This window comes from Oncorhynchus mykiss, chromosome 3, assembly GCF_013265735.2.
Source record: "Oncorhynchus mykiss isolate Arlee chromosome 3, USDA_OmykA_1.1, whole genome shotgun sequence".
Taxonomy (NCBI): domain Eukaryota; kingdom Metazoa; phylum Chordata; class Actinopteri; order Salmoniformes; family Salmonidae; genus Oncorhynchus; species Oncorhynchus mykiss.
In genome coordinates this window covers 59,090,433-59,114,603 of record NC_048567.1, presented here as the reverse complement: position 1 = coordinate 59,114,603, position 24,171 = coordinate 59,090,433, and the positions used below count along the sequence as shown (strand labels likewise).

The 24,171-nt window shown below is 41.7% G+C and overlaps 1 long non-coding RNA gene across 1 annotated transcript; it reads right to left on the bottom strand.

The window, feature by feature from the left end:
* Nucleotides 1-20,398: 20,398 nt before the first annotated feature.
* LOC118944557 lies at nucleotides 20,399-21,460 on the bottom strand. Its single transcript, XR_005039918.1, has 2 exons — nucleotides 21,119-21,460; nucleotides 20,399-20,927 (listed from the first exon to the last, which is right to left on the bottom strand). It is a non-coding gene; the product is annotated as an uncharacterized LOC118944557 (long non-coding RNA).
* Between the last annotated feature and the right edge of the window lie 2,711 nt (nucleotides 21,461-24,171).

Sequence of the window (24,171 nt, the reverse complement as noted above, 5' to 3'; positions counted from 1 at the left end):
ATTAGGCCTATCCCTGACTAATCCTATTGAGAAGGAGAGGGGCATCCTGGGAGATAGCCAAGTGAGGATGGCTATGTCCCAAATAGCACCATATTCCCTATATAGTCCACTACTTTCAGACCAGATCCCTATGTGAATGGGCCCTGGTGAAAAGTAGTGCACTATATAGAGAATAGGGTGCCATTTGGCACATAACCAGGACCTCGGGGCTCAGAGACAGAAAGCTGCAGCAGCACACCTGGGTACAAATACTATTTGAAATCTTTCAACAACTTTTGCCTCTAAAGCTTTAGCCTGCCTGCCTTGCCGTTTCGTCACTGTTTTATTGCTTCCATTATGCCAGTCAAGCTCCATCAAACACAGATGAAGTATTCAACACAGATTAAGTAAATGCTTTCAAATACTATTTAAACCCAGGTCTGTAAAGCAGTTGACTGTGCTCTGTCTGGTGGGTAATGCTGGTTGGTGTTTTTTTCTCTCGTCTTCTTGCTGCCAGAGACAAAATGAAAATAAAACTTGTTTGTTTTCAGTTTCCACAGGAAGTGCCAACTTGGTGACTAGACGATTAATTGCTCTCCTGTTTTCTGCTCTACTCTTCGTCTCGCTTTAGAATCGATTTTTTGAGACACACCCCTCCATCCCCCACCCACCCACCTCTTAGTTTTAAAGGGCTGACACTCCCAATTAGATGTGAATGAGCCCATTCCTACCAGGGATAGGAGAGTTTGTATTGGATATATATAATTAAGATGAATTACAGTCGGGACAAATAATGCATTCCCTTGCAACTATGTAATTTTGTTACTGCAACAATGGTGTTTATTTTGAAGCATACCATTCATTCTGCACAGCCCAGAGGGAAGAGGTGACTTTAGTGTTGAAAATGTCTGCTTTCAAAGACAGTTTGATTATTTATCTTTAAAGAAAACTGCAAGTCATAGAAAACAGAATACGCAGTCACAAACACAATTCAATCTAAAATTCATTCAAAGAAAAGGGTCTTCTCAAAAGCACTGACGTTATGAAAAGATCCCCAGGAGAAGAAAATTGAGAGATTTTCTACTCCTTCATTCAAAACACTGAAAAGTGCTGAAATGTTTATAATCTTTGATCATCATCGAGCAGGGAGGTATAAAAACATCAACACAAAGAAAAACGTAATTAACTTATGTTTGAGCTACAGACCAAAACTTTTCAAACAACAAGTCATGACTTGTGGTGGTGGGTGGCTATATTTGAGGCCACAAGCATGGTGGCATGATGGCACCAGAGATTTCCCAACCAGTCAGTGAATCCCCTTACTTCTAGGTTACAGTTGACATAGAATCACAACTGTCTGTTTATTCTGAATAGACCCTGATGTCAGGTTGCAAGCAGACAGAACCAGTCCAGTGTAATGTTCATTAGGCCACATAATAGAAAAAGTTTAAAAATGTCAAACAAAAACGTTAGCAAATTTATATTTCTTAGTGGACAATTTAAGTCCCTCCCCATTTCAGTACATTCTTCTCAGTTTGGTGTTTACCTGGTGTGTCTATGGCTCAGGCACTGACAGTAGCTGGAAGTCTGATATACAGTGGGGCAAAAAAGTATTTAGTCAGCCACCAATTGTGCAAGTTCTCCCACTTAAAAAGATGAGAGAGGCCTGTAATTTTCATCGGTACACTTCAACTATGACAGACAAAATTAGAAAAAAAATCAGAAATTCATTAAAAATCCTACAATGTGATGTTCTGGAATATTTTTTCTCATTTTGTCTGTCATAGTTTAAGTGAACATATGATGAAAATTACAGGCCTCTCTCATCTTTTTAAGTGGGAGAACTTGCACAATTGGTGGCTAACTAAATACTTTTTTACCCCACTGTACATTTACAACCCATGTAGACAGAGTTGACCACACCTTTCCTAACTTCACCCAGGGGGGCCTGTAGGGGCTCTGGGGATCATGTACTGGGTACACAGGGCCTATTCCAAGCCCATCAGGGCGTTGTAGGCTGCAGTAGACCGGGTCTGGGTCACATCACTGTCTGGTTTAGGCTGTCGGGCCAGGATCTGGCCCCCTGCCTCTCTCACCACCTGGAGGAGCTCGTCCCTGGGGGCTTCCTGAAGGAGCCCATGAGGTAGAAGAAAAATCCATCGAACAGTGTGGGTAGCTGGGGTAGAGAAGAGGAGACTGGAGTATAGTAGAATAGAATGAAATAGTCAAAAAGAGCAGAGAACAGTCAAATAGAATGGAGTAGTAGAACCCAATACAGTAGAGTAGAATAGGAAGATGGGGGAGAAACGAGAAAAGGCTTTAACGTCAAAAGTCAAATAAAACATGGGTTATTAAAACAAAAAGGCATTTCTGTGGACCAAGGAAAATTAAACTAAATAGTCTTCTAACAAGGAGAAGTGAGGCGGTTTCATTTGTTTCATCACCCTTGTAAATTACGGTAGGCAAGCCCTTACAAATTCATCAAAGCCCTGCGCATACAGAGGGAGAATAAAGAGAATAGAGATCTGTATCTTCTTCCTGGATCCTAAATGATACGAACCATTCTATTGCCTCGGGATTAAATCAGTCCCACTAAGAATAGCCTAGTGTCTGAACAAAGTGTCTGGACAACAGAGAGAATTTCTTCTTGTTCTGTAATGAGTTTAAATGACGCTGAATCACTGCAAAAATCACAGCCAGAACCTTTCAATTCTTACATAACCACAACAATGGGGCAGCTTTCATTCTATTCTACTCTTTTATACCACAGAATTGTTGCATACTCACTTCTGATTGGCTAGAACGCCATTCTAGAGTGGACATTAAAACCAGATATCGGGACAGTTGGAAAATATATAACCATGCAATCATGATGCAAGCATGATGCAATATGTGCCTACACATGCAGACCGTACTACAGCTAAACCAACAACCACACAAACTGAAATTGGATACATTGTAAACGCAGGTCCAACGAGGGAAAAAAAAACTTAGCTAACATTAATTTGTTTTAACGGAAACATTTTTTCTTGGAGCATCTGTCATGGTGAGTGATGAACATGAACTTCTCTGCTCCCCTCCACTGCTAAAGCTGTCAAATCCTCCCACGTTTTTAGTTTGACCAGCTGTTTTCAGCGACTGATATTTTTTAACTCTGTCGTCATATGGGTAGGTTTGCTAGCAAACTATCTTGCGGTAAATGTGTGCTTTCATATTGTTTTCTTTGGCAACTGTGGTATAAGCGGCATACACGCTGACATTCTGTACATCATCTTGGAAAAAAAGACTCCGCTGCGTCGTCCATTATATCCAAGTTAATGTACAGAATGTCGGCATTTATCCTTTACTTATATTCTACTACATTCCATTCAATTCTACAATATTCAATTCTACTCTAGTATATTCAATTCTACTATATTGGGGAAGCATTGTAATGACAATGCTTTTCAAGCCAAGAGCCATCACTGCAGCTTTTTTACCATCTCGTCAGTTTAGTGGCGGTGTATTCAGATGCCAGAAGGCCCCTCTACGGAGTGCACCAATCCACTCAATTGTTTTCTGCTGGAAATTGGTACTCTCCAGAGTTTTAGATTTAGCAGGTTCATTGCCTCCATTTTGTTTTGTTCCTTGCTTGCAGGGGTGTGGGTATGTGCACATTTGTGTGTGTTACCTACCAGGCTGTGTCTGTTAATGCAGCTATGTTGAGGTCCTTCTGCTTCATGGTTACTCTTGGCCATCCAGCCATCTGTCTAAAGGCACACCTCTACCCCTTTGAGAGGAGAGAGAGACAGGGGGACAGCAGTAGCTTAGAGGAGTGCAGAGAACTTAAACTCATCTAATAGCTACTTAGGAGAAGCTTTTATCCAAAGCAACTTACAGTACAGTGAAGGTATAAGCCTGGATTTTTTGTTTGTGTATGAGATCCCTGATGTGAAATGAACCCACGGCCTTGGCTACCACAAACTTCTACAGATCAGGTGTAACCATGGTCAAGTCCTACATACAGTTGAAGTTAGAAGTTTACATACACCTTAGCCAAATACATTTAAACTCAGTTTCACAATTCCTAACATTTAATCCTAGTAAAAAATCCCTGTTTTAGGTCAGTTAGGGTCACCACTTTATTTTAAGAATGTGAAATGTCAGAATAATAGAGAATTATTTATTACAGCTTTAATTTCTTTCATCACATCCCCAGTGGGTCAGAAGTTTACATACACTCAATTTGTATTTGGTAGCATTGCCTTCAAATTGTTTAACTTGGGTCAAATGTTTCAGGTAGCCTTTTACAAGCTTCCCACAATAAATTGGGTGCATTTTGGCCAATTCCTCCTGACAGAGCTAGTGCAACTGAGTCAGGTTTGTAGGCCTCCTTGCTCACACATGCTTTTCCAGTTCTGCCCACACATTTTCTATAGGATTGAGGTCAGGGCTTTGTGATGGCCACTCCAATACCTTGACTGTTGTCCATAAGCCATTTTACCACAACTTTGGAAGTATGCTTGGGGTCATTGTCCATTTGGAAGACCCATTTGCAACCAAGATTGAACTTCCTGACTGATGTCTTGAGATGTTGCTTCAATATATCCACATTATTTGCTGTCTTCATGATGCCATCTATTTTGTGAAGTGCACCAGTCCCTCCTGCAGCAAAGCACCCCACAACATCATGCTGTCACCCCCGTGCTTCACGGTTGGGATGGTGTTCTTCGGCTTGCAAGCCTCCCGCTTTTTCTTCCAAACATAACGATGGTCATTATGGCCAAACAGTTATTTTTTTGTTTTATCAGACCAGAGGACATTTCTCCAAAAAGTACGATATTTGTCCCCATCTTCTGTTGCAAACCGTAGTCTGGCTTTTTTTAATGACGATTTTGGAGCAGTGGCTTCTTCCTTGCTGTTCTTCCTTGCTGAGTGGCCTTTCAGGTTATGTCGATATTGGACTCGTTTTACTGTGGATATAGATACTTTTGTACCTGTTTCCTCCAGCATCTTCACAAGGTCCTTTGCTGTTGTTCTGGGATTGATATCCACTTTTCGCACCAAATTACGTTCATTTCTAGGAGACAGAACGTGTCTCCTTCAGGAGCGGTATGACGGCTGCGTGGTCCCACGGGGTTTATACTTGCATACTATTGTTTGTACAGATGAACGTGGTACCTTCAGGCGTTTGGAAATTGATCCCAAGGATGAACAAGACTTGTGGAGGTCTACAATTTTATTTTCAGAAGTCTTGGCTGATTTCCTTTGATTTTCCCATGATGTCAAGCAAAGAGGCACTGAGTTTGAAGGTAGGCCTTGAAATACATCCACAGGTACACCTCCAATTGACTCAAATTATGTAAATTAGTCTATCAGAAGCTTCTAAAGCCATGACATAATTTTCTGGAATTTTCCAAGCTGTTTAAAGGCACAGCCAACTTAGTGCATGTAAACTTCTGACCCGCTAGAATTGTGATACAGTGAAATAATCTGTCTGTAAACAATTGCTGGAAAAATTACTTGTGTCATGCACAAAGTATATGTCCTAACCGACTTGCCAAAACTATAGTTTGTTAACAAGAAATTTATGGAGTGGTTGAAAAACGAGTTTTAATGACTCCAACCTAAGTGTACGTCAACTTTCGACTTCAACTGTATCTGAAGAAACCATTTGAGAAATTAAAGAACTGTGTGATGACTAAAAGTAGAATGCGCGCAACACACTTAGCCGTTGGCTAATGACGCAACACAGATTAAAATAAAGCAAGCTTTAGTGTAGTATCTCTCCACTCTTCAAGTCCCAATTGAAAGAGAAGAACTGACAGGAGTGGTTTTCCCACATAAGAGCAAGGAGGCACTTTTTAAAACCCGGAGCATCGTTTCTAGCGTTCCACTCTACAGGTCCCAAGTGTATGAAATGAATATTGTACAAAAGCAGTGTTTTTCCCACATAAACTAATTTAGTACAGGACCTGGTCTAGTGATAGTGCTTTCAAACCACTGACTAGGCCATATATGGCCCCCAGTGGCATGGTTTTGATCCCTCATCTGCCTTATTCCTCTTTACTTCACTAATCGATCTCTCTCTTTCAATTCTTACTGTAATGTCACAATTAAACATAAAAAGTCTGGAGGGGGGGATTATGTTTTTCCAAAACGGGACTGAGCAGATGTTGCATACAGGGAGATACTGAAAAGGCTATAAAATGCATCCCAAATTGCACCCCATTCCCTATATAGTCCACTATTACTGACCAATGCCCATAGGGTTTTGGAAAAAAGGCTGCTACTTGGGAAGCGGACATAGTTTTGTTGTGTTGCTCAGCACTGGGCCCTGGTCAAAAGAAGTGCACTATACAGGAAATAGAGCACCATTTCAGACAACTCTTCCTCCACTAAAATAAGAAGCATTAAGGGGATGGAGGGTTGCTTTAATTGCTCATGCAAATAACACGCCCTAAAGCTTAAAGACGAGCCAGGTAACCATGCGTTTCTGAACACCTCCACAATCTCTTAGATTCATAGCAACATCAATTTCAATTTTAACGACTCATGATGCTGTTGTGCCTGGCATGATGATATGGAGACATTAACATATTACAATGTGTGCAAACTCCCAGTCAACACACAACAGTGTTATCTTGATCACTGCCCAACCGCAGCAGAGGCAGCTACAATGTCTTTCCTCATGAGGACAGTTCCCATATGAACACACAGAGTCGCACACACTACACACACTCACGGATACACGCAGTGTCTGACACACAAACACACACACTCGCTCTATAGCAGTCATCAGGCGTAATTACATTTACTCGTGCCCCTTAATTACAGCTTTCATTTGGAGGGACCCTGCAAGGCCTCAGCGGGGGGAAGAGATACCAGGGTTAATCCCGGCTCTGCTCCACTACAGACTATTGGGCCAGCTAGTTAGCCCTGCCACCACCGGTAGCAGAGGGGCCATTAGCATATCAGCTAATTAGATTCACGGAGATGGAGGAGAGGGAGGGCAGGGGGGGCTCTAAAGCCCCGGCTCAGACAGAGGAACTTTAGCCTGCCTGGCTTGACTGGCAGGATCCTGGGCACTGAAGCATGGGACACTGAAGGTGTACACTATAGACAGGGCACAGAGAGCAGACGGACAGACAAAGTTGTGGAATGGGGAGAGGGGCAACTGGGGTACATGGAAAAGGGGACAGAGAGGGGTGGGGTGCGGCAAAGGTGTTGGGAAAAACAAAATGTGCTCAATCTTGACAAGACACGCACACACAGGTATGTCCACAGTTAGCACAGGCACACGCACAGACAGGTATGTCCACAGTTAGCACAGGCACACGCACAGACAGACACACAGTCAAATAACACCAAGGTGCCAGACACCTTGATGACAGTCGTTCACTTTATTCCCCTTTGAGGTAGACTAGACTGTGAATATCTGGTGTATTTTATTGTTGCTGTTAGGAATAGACTGCTAAAACAACTGCATGGATATTGTAAGCAAGCAGAAATCAAGCACAAGAGGAGAGTTTTAGTCTTTGATTTCTACCCATTTTGACGTCGGGTCCTCTGACAATTTACAACTCTCCCTTTTTCAATCCACTATTTGCTTGTGGAGGTTTGCCTGTACACTTACATTTCTACATTTTTCAACTTCATATTCATCATCTCCAGCACCACTCCAACATCAACATATGCGAAAATGGACAATTTCTATGTTTTGTGTAAAAAAATATTGAGCAAGATAAACATTTCCAAAAGACATCATTGGTGTGCATCATGTGATTTTAACCAATTACGAGCATGCAGTGCCTGCTAATACAGTGCCTGCTTATCGTCCTCTGTCTGGTTTACTACAAAACATGTGCAAAACATGACCAACCGGCTCGGTTTTATGTAGCAAAATTTGAAATTGTTTTTATAAATTTAATAAAAGTAGAGATTCTGAGCTAGAAAATTGCATATCATACACTACAGTTGAAGAACAATTGGAAAGTAATTCTGCTTTGAAACTTAAGGAAATGGCTCTTGGATGTTTTGGTATACCTATTGGAGTGCTAGTCTTTGTCTACATCAATTCAGCATCGTTCACACCTTCTTAAGCCTTAGCCCCACTCATCTCTTTAAGGATTCACGTGAGGCAATGTGCTAAACAGCAAGTACGGTTGTGTACTAAACAACCAAAGATTAAGACTAAAGGTTGGGTTACACTACGTCAATCGGCATACAGTTGTCATTCATTATTACTGGAAAATAAACTCAAACAAGATCATTATTTACAAGTCATTGGCGAGCTAATTACAGAAAATGTCTTATAGTTGGGAGTGTAAAAGCAGGGCAGTCTGGCCTAATGTTAAATCCTAATTTGACTTTGGTGCAGGTCATCTTGTTCTTCACATTACAATCTCTGGTAAACACACACTATATCAAATAAAATCAGAGTTTGTCATGTAGCTAACTAGATTGCTAAACAATGAACCCTAAATAATACCAACTCATAATGTTACTACCCTGCATGAATCTACAGGAGGCAGCTAAACACTAACCAACTAGGTTCAATATTAGCTAGTTAACATTAAGCTAGTAATGTAAATGATCTGAGATATGAATAATATTACTAGACAGATCATACACGTAATGTTAGCTAGCTAGCAATACGCTTTAACTTGCTATGAGAACGACTGACAAAAATAGGCAATTATAATATGTAGCTAGCTATACTCTTTTCTCCATCTCCATAGCTATGATACTCTGCTTCAACCGGGCATTCCACTGATTTCAAAACTCGGTCCCACAGAAAGTGTTGAGCCAGCTTTAAAAAAAATCTGCGTTAGAAAGGATGACCTACACATACAAAGTAGCTCATTATAGACAGAACCGTGCTACATGGCACACCAATCCGAAATCATCTCTTGGCATGTCCAACCCATCCATCATCTCAGCCAATCATGGCTAGAGGGAAGGTTCCTGCCTTTTTCCATGGCTAAAACAACTAGGCTCATAATTTAATAATTGTATTCGCATTTACAGATGGCATACAAGTTTTTTATTAAGGCACATGAATATTCACTTTCTAGAAGGCATTTCTGCCCAAAAACGCATTTTGATTTAGATTTTGTTTTTCAAATGCCTCTCCTGTGAAGTAGTGACATGCGACATATGCCTAGTTTCATGAAATGAGTCACATATGTTGATGTTGGGGTGGTGTGGAGATGATGAATATGAAGCTCAAAAATTGCTAAATGTTCTTTAATATTCACAATATCCTACTGCACAAACCCTTTTATGCCTCAGGACACTGTACATTTCATAGAATAAAGAAAATAAAGTACAAACGCAAAAACATTTCTTCCAAAACCAAGGAAACAAAGCTCTCCAGAGTAACACAGAGATAATGCAAGAGTAGATGAATAAAGTAGGCATATTTCTCCATCTAGAGGGTTAGAGTATGAATCATTACTGCTTTAAAGCTCAGGTGAAACAGAGGGTAGAGGATAACTCTGAATACCTGATATCATCAATCATGTAAATACTAAGCTATATGGAATTGTTTTAAGTTCATACAAAAGACAGTTTTGCTATTTGATTTTGAATTTTAAGACCCCTTGAAGTATCAAAAAAAGATAGAAAACAATTATTCGCTTAACATTTTTTACCTGCTATTAGCCCACAGATTCACTACATGGAACAGATAGCCCCCTCAAAAAATCTAAAGGAAGTTTGTTCCAAAGTGTAGCAGAGATATAAGAAAGACCAAGAATTTTATTTTTTGCATGCATTTAACCCTTTATTTGTGGCACTAAACAGTCTCCATATACATTCCATAAATGTTTAGCTTGTAAGCTCAGGGATTCGATCTAGCAACCTTTCAGTTACTGGCCCAACGCTCTAACCACTAGGCTACCGGTCCGCCCCACAAGACGAGTCTTGTGAGGCCTGTGGGCATCCTAAAGCAAAACAACTGACATGTACGTGTTCCTGAGAGTCTCACCTTTACACAGTTCAAAGCCACAGACAGAAGTTGGCAGATTGGCTGTACCGACTTCAGACAATTCCCAAGACATTTGTATGCATGTGTCTGTGCCTATGTTTGTGTTGCCTCACAGTCCCCATTATACCATTGTGAGAATTTTTGGATGTCTCTCGGTCTGACAAACACCGCTCTGTGTGTTACATAGGCGGATGCACTGGTGCACCCAATGCAAAAAAAACTGTTCTCTATCTTAAACTGATGGATTTTTATGGGGATATTTTTATTATGCCAATTAGATTTCCACGGGGCGTAGACATCAACCTTAGGGGGTTAAGAGTTTGAAATGATATACTATGCATGCCAAATGTATCCATCTATGTAACACAGTATAATCAAATCAGATGGTTTTACAGTATAACAATAGTATTACAATATTTTTCATTAGAATACATGAGCACACATTTGAAAAAGCACCGCAGAACAAATGTTAAAGATCACAGCTAATATATTAGCCTTGAGAGAAGTCAGAAGAGTCGATTACTGTGGGCTACTTACAGCTGAAGTTCTGGAAGGATAAGCCACAGTAGGAGGCAGGGAAAAGGATGCCATTTGGGACACAGCCCTGTATAAGATCAATAAGATGCTTAAAAACATTAAATAAGTATCTTAAGTTCACAGGCCGAAGTCATGGTTAGAAGCAGAGGTGTAGTGTAGGCTACTGTAGGAGGTAGAGGTGCAAGTTACTAGGCCCCTTTATTATTTATTTATTTTTATTTATAATAATGCCATATTCTGTTATTTTTTTGTTTTGTTTTTACAGGTTTCCATTTTTCAGGTTTTTTGCGTTCCAATTTTTTTTCTTGAAAAAACAAATGACAAAATTGGATGTCCACAACAATGCTTAAACCATACCAGGAGACCACTTTTAAGGTCAGGGAAAAAATGACACATTTCAATTTTTTGGTGTAGTCACCTTTTAATGAAAATGTGCACCAGTAAGAAACTGTTCATTGGATAGAGATGTTTATGAAGCGCTCATGTGATTGCAGAGTTTGCTAAACAAATAACCACTGAATTAATGCAAATAATCATGATATCATTCTACCAGGTAGGCATTGGCTACTTTTTAGTTAAGATTTAATTGAGAAGGTTTTGGTGAAAGCCTAGCCATCTCTATCAGAATGCTATCATCAGAATCATTGCTAACGGCTACACAAAGCATAGACATACGCACGCGCACCACACACACACACAGACACACCTAGAGGGGAATTCCTGTGCAATTTCAGAAAGCTGTTGGAAAACACAAATCACTTTTGAATTTTGTTCAACACATTTACAGTTGAAGTAGGAAGTTTACATACACTTAGGTTGGAGTCATTAAAACTAATTTTTCAACCACTCTGCAAATTTCTTGTTAACAAACTATAGTTTTGGCAAGTCGGTTAGGATGTCTACTTTGTTTTTTCACTGTATCTCAATTCCAGTGGGCCAGAAGTTTACATGCACTTAATTGGCTGTGCCTTTAAACAGCTTGGAAAATTCCAGAAAATGATGTCATGGCTTTAGAAGCTTCTGATAGGCTAATTGACATCATTTGAGTCAGTTGGAGGTGTACCTGTGGATGCATTTCAAGGCCTACCTTCAAACTCAGTGCCTCTTTGCTTGACATCATGGGAAAATCAAAAGAAATCAGCCAAGACCTCAGAAAAAAAATTGTAGACCTCCACAAGTCTTGTTCATCCTTGGGAGCAATTTCCAAATGCCTGAAGGTACCACGTTCATCTGTACAAACCATAGTACGCAAGTATAAGTATAAACCCCATTCTGCTCAGGAAGGAGATGCGTTCTGTCTCCTAGAGATTAATGTACTTTGGTGCAAAAAGTGGAAATCAATCCCAGAACAACAGCAAACAGCAAACGTTGTGAAGATGCTGACGGAAACAGGTACAAAAGTATCTATATCCACGGTAAAACGAGTCCAATATCGACAACCTGAAAGGCCACTCAGCAAGGAAGAAGCCACTGCTTCAAAACCACCATAAAAAAACTGACTACGGTTTGCAACTGCACATGGGAACAAATATCGTACTTTTTGGAGAAATGTCCTCTGGTCTGATGAAACAAAAATAGAACTGTTTGGCCATAATAACCATCGTTATGTTTGGAGGAAAAAGGGGGAGGCTCACAAGCCGAAGAACACCATCCCAACAGTGAAGCACGGGGGTGGGCAGCATCATGTTGTGGGGTGCTTTGCTGCAGGAGGGACTGGTGCACTTCACAAAATAGATGGCATCATGAGGTAGGAAAATTATGTGGATATATTGAAGCAACATCTCAAGACATCAGTCAGGAAGTTAAAGCTTGGTTGCAAATGGGTCTTCCAAATGGGCAATGACCCCAAGCATACTTCCAGAATTGTGGCAAAATGGCTTAAGGACAACAAAGTCAAGCTATTGGAGTGACCATCACAAAGCCCTGACCTCAATCCTATAGAAATCTGTGGACAGAACTGAAAAAGCATGTGCCAGCAAGGAGGCCTACAAACCTGACACAGTTACACCAGCTCTGTCAGGAGGAATGGGCAAAAATTCACCCAACTTATTGTGGGAAGCTCGTGGGAGGCTACCAGAAACGTTTGACCAAAGTTAAACCATTTAAAGGCAATGCTACCAAATACTAATTGAGTGTATGTAAACTTCTGCCCCACTGGGAATGTGATGAAAGAAATAAAAGCTGAAATAAATCATTCTCTCTACTATTATTCTGACATTTCACATTCTTAAAATAAAGTGGTGATTCTAACTAACCACACACACACACACTGAACAAAAATATGAATTCAACTTCCAACATTTTAAAATATTTAACTGAGTTTGCCACGGCAGCAGCTACCCTTCCTGGGGTCCAGCAAAATGAATGCAGTTTATACCATTTTAAAACTATTACAATACATTCACATATTTCACAACACACCGTGTGCCCTCATTCCACTACTCTGCCACATATCTACAGTACAAAATCAATGTCTACGTGTGTGTATGTTATTGTGTGTGTATGCATGTGTCTGTGCCTATGTTTGTGCTGCTTCACAGTCCCCGTTATACCATAAGGTGTATTTTTTTAATTAATTTTTACTGTTTGCATCAGTTACTTGAAGTGAAATAGAGTTCCATGTAGTCATGGCTCTATGTAGTACTGTGCACCTCCCATAGTCTGTTCTGGACTTGGGGAGTTATAGTTAATATACGGAAATCAGTCAATTGAAATAAATAAATTAGGCCCTAATCTATTGATTTCACATGACTAGACAGGGGCACAGCCATTGGTGGGCATAGACCCACCCACTTGGGAGGAAGGTCCACCCACTGAGGAGCCATGTCCAGCCAATCAGAATTATATTTTCCCTACAAAAGGGCTTTATTTCAGATAAATTGTCCTCAGCACCCCCTTCCCCTACAAATGATCCTACAGGTGAAGAAGCCGGATGTGAATATCCTGGGCTGTCGTGGTTACACATGGTCTGAGGTTGTGAGGCCGGTTGGATGTACTGCCAAATTCTTTAAAATGACGTCGGTGGCGGCTTATGGTAGAGAAATTAACATTCAATTCTCTGGCAACAGCTCTGGTGGACATTACTGTAATCAGCATGTCAATTACACACGCCCTCAAGACTTGAGACATCTGTGGCATTGTGTTGTGTGACAAAATTGCACATTTTAGAGTGTCTTTTTATTGTCCCCAGCACAAGGTGCACCTGTGTAATAATCATGCTGTTTAATCAGATTCTTGATATGCCACACCTGTCAGGTGGATGGATTATCTTGGCAAAGGAGAAATGCTCACTAACAGGGATGTAAACAAATTTGTGCTCAAAATTCAAGAGAAATACGTTTTGTGCGTATGGAACATTTCTGGGATCCTTTATTATTTCAGCTCATGAAAAAAAATGTACCACCACATAGGTGACTGGAGGAATGGGAGAAAACTGGATTTCATTGAAGAGCTACCATTCACAATATGTTCCAATGAATAGAAATAGACAGTTGAATAAAAGTTTAACAGAATACTCCATAACATTATTTAAATAAAAAGCTTGGTAGTGTCGTGCAATATCTTTGTTGTGAGTGATTGCAACACAGACGTGGGTATAATCGGCCCCATTCACAACAGGCTTAGATAATGCGACTTTCTTCTAATAAAAAATGTAAGACATTCTTATTGCATCTTCAGTCAACAAGGCTCTGTGGCTGACAATCTGCAAAATGACCTTAATTGTATCTCTGGGCTAAACTTTATGGTTTACATGCTGTGGAGCTTTGCTCTGCCTTCACTTTAAATAATAGGAGACACTCAGACACTAAAGTCTTTACTACCCAAAGCCCTAAAGACAGACGTTGAGACACAGAGAGAGACAAACACTTCCATTTTCCGTTCATTTGAATACTGTAGTCTAGTGTTCATCACAACAGAAGTCACAAACAGCTTATGAGAAATGACTTCAATTACTTTACAGGCATTCAGCCATGTTCCCTGTTCTAACTGCCATTACCAGAGAGCTGACAAACTGCCTTCTCTGTTGCTCTCTACTACTAGGATCTGCAAAGCTCCAAGAAACATATAAGGTACATCTGTATCATCATGTACCTGTAAGAGAAACGATTTTGCAACTATTCCTTTCACACTACTAAAACTGTCTTTGATTTCCGGTAGTATCTAAGCACTATGGTTAGACTATCTTGGGTTGTGATGAGATCATCCCAGATACAGTTAAGGTAACAAATGTGCTCTAGCAGGTTGAAGTGGACAGGTAAGTTACCTGAGCAAGAGAAGGCATCAGCACTCTTTCCTCCCAGGGGGATTCCCAGTTTGGCCAGCTGGTTATGTTGGGACAGCTTACTGCCCAACACTACCACCTGTTCCTTCCATCTCAACCCATCAATGGCCTGAAACACAATAGACTGTAGACAGACCAACTCAAATATTACATCGATTTTTGGGGGGGAACCTTAATTTATACAGGCCTATTGAGAAAAAAATATATTTTTCAGAGACCAGTTAAAACACTACCCACAATACCACAACTCCTTTAAACTCCTTTGTTCATAGTTGTATTGTACATTGGGGAATAGTACATTCAGTAAATCGTTAATGTAACATTGATTTGATCTGAGAACAGTGTTGGGATGATGGCCATACCTTACTGGGGTTGGGTGGAGGACTGAGAGGGGAGTTGGGGTCCTTCAGAGGCTGACTGAAGGACTGGCTGAGTTCACAGCATAGTCCACATGACGAAGACCAAACATATTCCTGTTTGACAAACTGTCTATCTCTGTCTAACTTAAACCAGACAAACCATACAAAATACTATATCCTGACACTAATCAATGGTTATACTTGTCTCTTGTGACATACCCTTTGCCATCTAGTAGCTGTCCTGCATGAAATACAGATTTTCTTCTGGATGTGGAGATTAGGGTTACACAGGCATGGATCATGGTAACATGAAATCGCTCATTGGTGACAATATGATACAAGAACACACGGGCTATGCGAATCCAGTGTGCAGCAACGCAGCATAGAGACACTGAAGACAATGTGAAACAGCACGTTCCTGAAGGAGGAGGGGAAGAAGGAGGGATGAGAAAAAGGAGGAGAAGAGAAGGGAGAAGCAGAACGGGTTGGTGCCTAAAGATTAGGCGTCAGCAAAGATAACACCTGGGGGACAATTAATAGGTCCACTGGTCCATAAAATATTTCATTTGGATTCAAAACCCCCCATACACACTGATAGATACACACAAACATATATATACAGATAGGCACACACCTACAAACACACACATACAAACGCCTGCACACACACACACACACACACACACACACACTGAAAGGAAGTGCATCGTTTTGGTTTATGGAACAGCACACCAACGAAGTAGCTAAATAAAAGTTAAAGGCATGGAAAATGTTTTGGGCAGCTGTTGTGTGTCTCCAAGGCCTCGATCAGACCGACATTCACCTTTTGCTACTATTTCTGTCAAGGTTACTCATACAATTGAATTAAATCGAACCTACACAGAACACATTGCAAACGCAGCGTTCCATTGGAAATTAATGTACTTCTGGTGTACCAAAATGCAATAACGCTGTTGGTCTGATCGAGGTGTTAGGGGTGTGGGTAACCACTGAAACGAAGCCTTGCATAAATGTATTAATCGATCAATTCAGAGTTGCACACATACTGTACACAGTGCAAAGAGTTCTGTCCTAAAATTTGCTCAAACTTCCCCCATTTACATATGACAAATCCTGCTATAAATGAACAGGCCAAATGTTTTATATTGAAGTAGATACCCCATTGAAATCCAATTTTATTGATCCTGATGCATACATAATGTGTGAGGATCCAAGCCAAGCCATTGACAGACAGAAGAGGCACCAGAAACACCAGATGCATGAATGTGTCCAGCTCTGTGTGCAGCTGGGGAAGCAAGGCGAACAGCTGTGAACACTCCAAAACACCTTGTCTGGGAGTGCCGGGAGGGGAGCATGTCATCTGTAGCTTCAGATATCGTCTGTCTATAATCATCATTTGGTGGGTGCTTTTATTTGTCCTATTTCACACATGTAGAAGTGTGTATTAATGTGTGAATTTGATGTAATATTTTTTTGCATATCCAAACTCTTTCCCAGTCTAGAGAGACTATGTCATCTGTATTGACAGAGAAGACATGTGCCTCCACCCGTGACAAACATACACTTTCCAAGTAATCTAAATCCACAAACAAAGAAGACAGTCTGTCCAATGGTGCAGATGCAGAGCTGGGTTGAGGCAGGCACTATCAAGATGGACGATCTCAAAGTGGACATGGCCACAGAGAAATCTTCGTCCCCTCACTGTGCAGCTCTGTGTGGCAATCAATCCAGAAGGAATGGCACTGGTTCTCTGTCTCCAACCCAGCCTTTAGGGAAATAATTTCTGACTTAGAGAGCCAGGGGGTATGTGTGTGTGTGTGTGTTATCGCGCAGCAGCATGTGTGCATCCCTGCGTTTGTGTGGAGGCTAGATTAATTGATAGTGTGTGATGGGCAAGGGTTGCATTTGTCTTGTGGCATCATGACAGATTGTCTGGGAACCGGTCTCTTTTGCCTTGCAGACAACTAGCAGGCAGGTAGGATAAACCTGAGTAAATCTGCTGTCGCCAACCTCCGTCGCCAAGGCCCTGGGCGCCACCCACTACAGCACATCAATGTGATGAGTTGGGAAAAGAGAAGGAAGGAGAGAGAAAGGAAATATGGGGGGGAGATAGAGGGGGAAAATATATCGTAGAAGGGATAGAAGGAGGAGAGAGTAGAGGGGGGAATGGTAAAATCAAGGAAGGAAGGAAGGAAGAAAGGAAGGAAGGAAGGACAGACTGGTAAAAGAGAAGCAGGAAGGAAGGAGGAGAGAGAACAGACTGGAAAAAGAGAAGCAGGACGGGAGGAGACAGAAAAAGACAGGACTAAAAGAAAGCAATTGCTGCTCCAGCTCTCCATTAATGACTGTCCTCTCACAACACACACACCAGAACGCATCAGTCCCGCTCCATTGGTCTGTACATTATGAGGTCACAACACTTCACCATCCAACAACCAATGAGTGTCACCTACTGTGTGATTGTAGTTATCCATCTAGTGCACATCATGCTACAAGAAAAATTATTACTACCTCAGTCTCTTTTCATGCTGACTTCAGGTGAATGATTTTAGATTAAGTCAGCATGAAAAGAGACAGGTATTTTTTCTTGGGGTTGCAGGTAGCCTAGCAGTTAGAGCGTTGGGTCAGTAACCGAAAGGTTGCTGGTTTGAATCCCCGAGCCGACTATGTAAAACATATGTTGATGTGCCCTTGAGCAAGGCACATTACCCTAATTGCTCCTTTAAGGGGCTCTGGATAAGAGCGTCTGTTAAATGACTTGAATGCAAAATTACATAGGACCTCTACGCCTGTGAGGGTAAACAAAGAATTTCTGTGCAAAAGAATGTAGAAATAAACATCTCTATTCTATCCATAGTCACAAAACGCTCTGTGAAGCCCAGTGTTGACAGCGTCAAGTAGAGGAGAGTCGTTCTCATTGCCTGGTGTGTTCAACAGCACCCCTCTAGTAACCAATGCCTCCACTACACACTGGTGGCCCAGGTTATACGCTTTGTGCTGAAACACAGGAGTGTTATTACATACCATATACAGTACCAGTCAAAAGCTTGGAGACACCTACTCATTCAAGGGTTTTTCTTTATTTGTACTATTTTCTACATTGTTGAATAATATTGAAGACATCAAAACCATGAAATAACACATATGGAATCATGTAGTAACCAAAAAAGTGTTAAACAAATCAAAATATATTTTATATTTGAGATTCTTCAAGTAGCCAGCTTTTGCCTTGATGACAGCTTTGCACACTCTTGGCATTCTCTCAACCAGCTTCATGAGGTAGTCACCTGGAATGCATTTCAATTAACAGGTGTGCCTTGTTAAAAGTTCATTTGTAAGGAATTTCTTTCATCTTAATGAGTTTGAGACAATCAGTTGTGTTGTGACAAGGTATGTGGGGTATACAGAAGACAGCCCTATTTTTTAAAAGATCAAGTCCATATTATGGCAAAAACAGCTCAAATAAGTAAAGAGAAACAGTTCATCATTACTTTAAGACATTCAGGTTAGTCAATCCGGAAAATTTCAAGAACTTTAAGTTTTTCCAAGTGCAGTCAGAAAAACCATCAAGTGCTATGGTGAAACTGTCTCTCATGAGGACCGCCACAGGAAAGGAAGACCCAGAGTTACCTCTGCTGCAGTGGATAAGTTCATTACACGGAACACAAACCGGCTGCGCGCGTGCACCATCGTGCATACATTTATTTTGCCCCCCCACACCAAACGCGATCAGGACACGCAGGTTAAAATATCAAAACAAACTCTGAACCAATGACATTAATTTGGGGACAGTTCGAAAAGCATTAAACATGTATGGCAATTTAGCTAGTTACCTTGCACTTGCTAGCTAACGTTAATTTGTCATTTAGCCAGCTTGCTGTTGCTAGCTAATTTGTCCTGGGATATAAACATTGAGTTGTTATTTTACCTGAAATGCACAAGGACCTTTACTCCAACAATTAATTCACATATAAAAACGGCCAACCGAATCATTTCTAGTCATCTCTCCTCCTTCCAGGCATTTTCATTGTTTAAGTTATATGGTGATCGCATCTAAACTTTCATTGTATTACCACGACTACCGGCAAAACAGTTAGTCTTTCAATCACGTGGGTATAACCAATGAGGAGATGGCATGTGGGTACCTGCTTCTATAAACCAATGAGGAGATGGGAGAGGAAGGACTTTCAGCGCGATCTGCGTCAGAAATAGGAATGAGTTCTATTTTAGCCCTTGGCGTGGCAGAGGCTAGTTGGCGCGCGTGAGCAGTGTGGGTGCAATAATTGAATAACATGGATTTCTAAATGTATTTTGCAACGCACGCGACGTGTCCGGTCTGGTCAGCATGTTAGAGTTAGCAGTCTCAGAAATTGCAGCACAAATAAATGCTTCACAGAGTTCAAGAGACACATCTCAACAACTTGTGACAAGAAACACAAGCAATGGATATTAGACTGGTGGCAATCACGTGCCTTTGTGAGACGCAGTGTATGTGAACAGATGATCTCCGCATGTGTGGTTCCCACCGTGAAGCATGGAGGAGGTGATGTGAGGGGGTGCTATGCTGGTGACACGGTCTGATTTATTTAGAATTCAAGGCAAACTTAACCAGTATGGCTACCACAGCATTCTGCAGCAGTATGCCATCCCATTTGGGTTGTGCTTAGTGGGACAAGTAATTTGTTTTTCCAACAGGACAATGATGGAGTGCTGCATCAGATGACCTGGACTCCACAATCACCCGACTTCAATCCAATTGAGATGGTTTGGGATGAGTTGAACCGCAGAGTGAAGGAAAAGCAGCCAACAAGTGCTCAGCATGTGGGAACAAGACTGTTGGAAAATCATTCCAGGTGAAGCTGGTTGAGAGAATGCCAAGAGTGTGCAAAGCTGTCAAGGCAAAGGGTGGCTACTTTGAAGAATCTAAAATATTTTGATTTGTTTAGCACTTTTTGTTATTACATGATTCCATATAGATTTGATGTCTTCACTATTATTTGACAATGTAGAAAATAGCAAAAAATAAAGGAAAAACCCTTGAATGAGTTGGTGTGTCCAAACTTTTGACCGGTACTGGACATTTAAGCAATAAGGCCTGAGGGGGTGTTGTATAGGACCTATATACCGCGGCTCTGGGTTGTTTTATTTTGCACGAGTACCTGGATACAGCCCTTGACTGTGGTATATAGGCCATATACCACTAACCCCCCGAGGTGTCTTATTGCTTTTACAAACCGGTTGCCAACACAGCAAGGCAAGGAACGACACATCTAAACTGAACATTTAGCTTTAATAAATAAATTCAAAAATGCATTCCGCCAGAAAAAGTAGTCCGGACAAAAGTTGTTGCTAGACTGGTTGCTGTGAAACATAACCACAGGCTAGATAGCAAACGTACATTACATTCATGTAAAAACTGTGTCTGTACATATTTTATATCAGTCAATTTTAAGAAAAACGTTCTCCCTCCTTCCCCTTCGCCCAAAATTAACATCAAACCACACTTTGTTCACCAAACCCTCAGATGTTTCAGTGTCCAGAGCCTTGGATTGTTTGATGAGCTGCATGTCGTGTTCAAACTTCAGTTATGGCTGCTTGATGGGCAGTTTTGTCGCGCCCTTCTTTCCTCAACTTTTTAATTACGCCTACAAACACATTGTTGCTCGTTGTGAATTTGGTGTCCTTCTGTATATTCCATGCCAAACTGAGAGGGGGGGGGGGGGGGGTCGTTGACATGTCGGTTCAAACCAGCTCTGAGTGACTCCTTCGCCAGTCATGTTTCTCACTGAACCATAACAGTCTATGGTAGATATTCAATGAGTTCGTTAAAAAGACAAAAATCATAGATTAGAAATATGCTTAAGTATAACAGCTCTTGTATCCAGCAAGACAAAGTTAAAGACTGGCATGCTATAACAACATGTACTGTAGATGGTTGGTTGTATTTTGCTGTCTAGACAGGAAGACTGAGGGAGATGAGGCTTCACTCACCAGTGGGGTCCATCCAGCGTCGTCTTTCAGGTTGGGGTCAGCCCCCTGGCCTAGGAGCTCCTTCACGGTCTCCACATCTCCCTGTGGGGTGGACAGATTGGTGAGACAAGCCACAAGTTTAGGGTCAAAGACACATGTGAACATGCCATCCAAACACATTGGCTGATCCAAATTTATTTTACACAGGCATCATGGGCCCTGCAGCTGTTATCAAATCAGGTTCTCAGGTACAGAGTCAGTAATTAGAGACATGAGAACATGCCCTTCACACAACCGGCATCATTGTATGCCCTATATAGGGAATAGGGTGAAATTTGGGACATGGTCAGAAATGAGATCAGAGACATATTCCCCCAGGTTTTATGTTTGTCACACCATGATCTGTTTCACCTGTCTTGTGTTTGTCTCCACCCCCCTCCAGGTGTCTCCCATTTGTCCCCATTATCTCATGTGTATTTAAACCAGCGTTTTCTGTTTGTCTGTTTGTCTTGTCCTACCAGCGTGTTTCCTGTGCTCTGACCTTTCTGCCTGTCCTGACCCTGCCTGCCGTCCTGTACCTTCCTGACTGATTGATTTGGATCACAACTCTTTGCCTGCCTTTACTTACCTTTTGCCTGCCCCTTGTACTGTAATAACCTCTGAGACTCGTACTCTATAATTGGTACTATTACAGCTCAGGCTAAGACCCATATGCTGACACAGGAGGCAGATAGTACAAGTCTCAGAGTTTATTATAGTACAAGGGGCAGGCAAAAGGTAACTCATTGTAGACAAAGTCGTAATCCAAATCAGAGTCCGGCATGTACAGGACGGCAGGCAGGGTCAGAACTAGAGCACAGGGAACACGCTGGTAGGACTTGACGGGACAAGATGAACTGGCAACAGACAAACAGAAAACGTAGGTATAAATACACAGGAGATAATGAAGACAAATGGGAGACACCTGGTGGGGGGTGGAGACGAGCACAAGACAGATGAAACAGATCAGGGTGTGACAATATTGACTCTTGTATTTTATTGTAGTCTTAAGGTTTTCTGAGTGCCTTTTGAATCTGGCTTAAATCTGACTTTCTAAATCTCTCCTGGTTGTACTGTGGTTCTCTCATTGCCCATAGTACTACTCTTAGCTGATCAGACAAGCATTCCCTTCCTTTTTCCACCCTGGGAGAATAGTGGGAGCTTAACATAAACCCTGTAAACACAGCTGTAATCCCTGCCTGGATCCTCCACAAGGTAATCAATGTTCCAACGCTGTGAATGGTTGATAATAGCACCAGGTCAGGGATCAGCTGCTGCTGTGTAGAGCACATGTTGACATGTCTCCAGTAACTGACTCTTGGCCTGTAACCCTGATTGATAATAGCAGCAGGTCTGGGATCAGCTGCTGTGTTTGGAGGGCATGTTCACCTGTCTCTAATAACTGAACCTTGGAATGATTGATAAAAACAGCATGTCTGGGATCAGCCTGAGATCAACTGCTGTGTTTGGAGGGTATTTTTCCATCTCTCTTAAGAACTGACCCAGACCCTGTGAAACATGTCCTGTTAATCTCACTTTTATAGCAGCCAGGTGCAGGGGTGTCTATCCCTTGCGGTATCTTTTCACAACAGCTGGGCTGCTCTGTGAGACTCTCCCTGGAGATGTCTCCCCCAGGGAGGCCGGGAAACAAGGGCTGCTGGTGCTCTCCTCCTCTGGATCTCCTGGTGCTGGTGGTGCTCTCCACCCTGGATCTCCTGGTGCTGGTCCTTCTGTATGGGGCTGTCAACATGGTAGGAAGGGCTGGGAGTGGAACCCTCTCCAGTCTGACATCTACCCTGGCCGGGAGATGCCTTGTTTTTTGGGGGGGGGTACTCTGTGAAAGGTTTTTCTCTTCAGCACAGGATCTTTTGGGTGTGTGCTTGGGATGAGAGAATAGAACTGGCTTTGTAGTAGATTTCTCATTTTGTTTGAGGTGTTTAGCAGAGAACTTATCTAGCCGAGAGGGGCTGGTGTATGACCTGCTCTCCTTCCTCTCTGACATCTCCTTCTCCACCAAAGCCCCACTGCCAGTTGATCGCCTCCAACCTCTGCATCTTGATCTTCTGCCTGGTTTCTTTACGTGTCGTTGGTTTCTGCCAACCCCAGGCTGCAGGCTTCCTGACACCACCATTTCTTTGTCTTAGTTTTTTTGCTTTAACACAGTTCTCTGACTGTGCTTGTAGTTCAATGGGAAGGGCATCTGAAATGAGTGAAGAAAACAAAAGGACTGAAAAACACACCAAAACTACTCTCACCTAAGCTAACATTGCAAGTCAAAGTACATTAGACTATTGCATTTCCAATAATCTCGTCCCCAGCCTATCGCGCACAGCACATATAAGCCTGGGATTTCAACAATTCAAAGTTTGCCTTAATGGGAGTGAACATAGATTACTATTAGATTGAACAACTGAGTAAATTATTTATCATTTCATTTTGGTAAATTATACGACTGTGAGCTGCACAAGACATATACAGGGGAGGGTGAGGGGGAAGATGTTGTGGGAGATGATTGGTAAATTAAGACCATTAAGACAATGCATATGCACCAGGAGTTTCTCCAAGTTTGACTCATTGGTCCACCAGACTCTGCGTATTTGTGTGGAAACGTCTGGGAATGACATTACATTTCCAAAAACGAATCCAATACAGGGGCTATAATGGCATTGGTGAAAGCAAGCGGTAAGGTAGCACTATAATTTCCTCTTTCCTTGTCACTGCACAATTTATATTCAACTAGAATCACCTGTGGTTGTGTTCGGTTGTCTGCTCTGCATTCATTCACAGAGTATGCCTTGCTTGTCACACACCCAGCCTGTTCTGCCTAGCAAGCAAGCTAGCATCTAATTTGGTGACCCAGGGGGGCATGTAGCTGCCAGTCAGTGTAGTCCTCTACCACTTCTACAACATGAACATCACCCCTGTTTGTCAGAGCAGAGGTCTACAAGCTAAACACCACCATACATAATAGCAATGTATTATTACTGTCATTAACAGGGAGGCTGATGGGAGATAAGGAAAAATCCCAGAGGGAA